The following is a 1,484-nucleotide window of genomic DNA, read 5'->3' as shown; positions in this document are numbered from 1 at the left end:
AAAATCTATATGCCTAGGGATACACATGCCTTAGGGAATTTATATTAAACCAAAGCAAAATAAAGCAAAGCAGAAATGATGAGCAAACAAAAAGCTCCAAAGTCGATGAGTGAGTTCCCTGAAAACACTGTTCCCTGATAGCACAGCGCACATCTTAGCATGTTACCACTATGAAGTGCTGGTTTATGCCCTTTTAAATCAGAAGATCAGGCTTCTGGCTACCTCAGGCGCATCCAAAATATAGCTGCCAAGAATGTGAACACAGGTGACAAAATAAAGGAAGAGAGCTGCACAAGACCCTGACCCTTGGATCTAGGGCATCATTGTGGGGTCAAGCTCAGAGCTTTCCCCAAGGGCTGGCTGATTTTTTTGTTTGTTTGTTTGAGATGGAGTCTTGCGCTGTCACCCAGGCTGGAGTGCAGTGGCACAATCTTGACTCACTGCAACCTCTACCTCCTGGGTTCAAGTGATTCTCCTGCCTTAGCCTCCCAAGTAGCTGGGATTACAGGTGCGTGCCACCATGCCCGGCTAATTGTTGCGTTTTTAGTAGAGACAGAATTTCACCATGTTGGCCAGGCTAGTCTTGAACTCCTGACCTCAAGTGGTCTGCCTGCCTCGGCCTCCCAAAGTGCTGGGATTACAAACATGAGCTACCACACCCAGCCAAGGCTGGCTGATTTAGGAATGCATTTAGTATAAAGTCAGTGACTTGACAATGCTGTTCCCCAGTGGTTGCATGTAGAAGTGGTAACTGGAGGAAGATGAATGGCTACTAGAGGTACGCAGGATAGCAAGAATTAGGCACTGGCTGGGGTCAAGTGAGGGAGAAGACAGAACATCAGAGGGTATAGGAAAGATCATTATAAATTGCAGTTCTCCATGACCACGTCAGGCTAGGAGCAAATAGCCCTGGTCACCTCCACAGCCCCTCTGGGGAGCAGGCACTGTGCAGAAATGATCGGCAGCTGTTAGAAAAAGGTACAGCTTCTTTAAGACACTTGATTGTGATCTACCAGAAAACAGGGGAAATAACGGTAAAAATCAAGACTATAAGGTGTTGGCACCCCTTGAAGTTGTACAGGCATATTTTGCTTTATCATACATGGCAGCTCTGCTAGTTGATAATAGTGCCCTTGAGCCACCGAGAAAAGATCAAATTATGTTCAGTGTACGCAGTTAAAGAAGGCAGGCTGGGCGCGGTGGCCCTATAATCCCAGCACTTTGGGAGGCCAAGGCGGGCAGATCACATGAGACCAGGAGTTTGAGACCATCCTGATCAACATGGTGAAACCCCATCTCTACTAAAAATACAAAAATTAGCTGGACATGGTGGTGTGTGCCTGTAAGCCCAGCTACTTGGGAGGCTGAGGCAAGAGAATTGCTTGAACCCAGGAGGCAGAGCTTGCAGTGAACCGAGATTGTGCCACACTGCATTCCAGCCTGGCGACAGAGTGAGACTCCATCTCAAAAAAAAAAAGAAAAAA

The 1,484-nt window shown here is 47.1% G+C and overlaps 1 protein-coding gene across 1 annotated transcript in view; it reads right to left on the bottom strand.

Annotated features, from left to right (window-relative positions):
• The window catches only part of FAM180A (family with sequence similarity 180, member A), a 20,632-nt gene that overhangs the window by 4,079 nt on the left and 15,069 nt on the right, over positions 1 to 1,484 (bottom strand). The window lies entirely within an intron of this gene.

This window comes from Mandrillus leucophaeus, unplaced genomic scaffold (assembly GCF_000951045.1).
Source record: "Mandrillus leucophaeus isolate KB7577 unplaced genomic scaffold, Mleu.le_1.0 Scaffold619, whole genome shotgun sequence".
Lineage (NCBI taxonomy): Eukaryota > Metazoa > Chordata > Mammalia > Primates > Cercopithecidae > Mandrillus > Mandrillus leucophaeus.
Note: the sequence above shows the minus strand (reverse complement) of the source record. Positions and strands in the feature narration are given on the sequence as shown.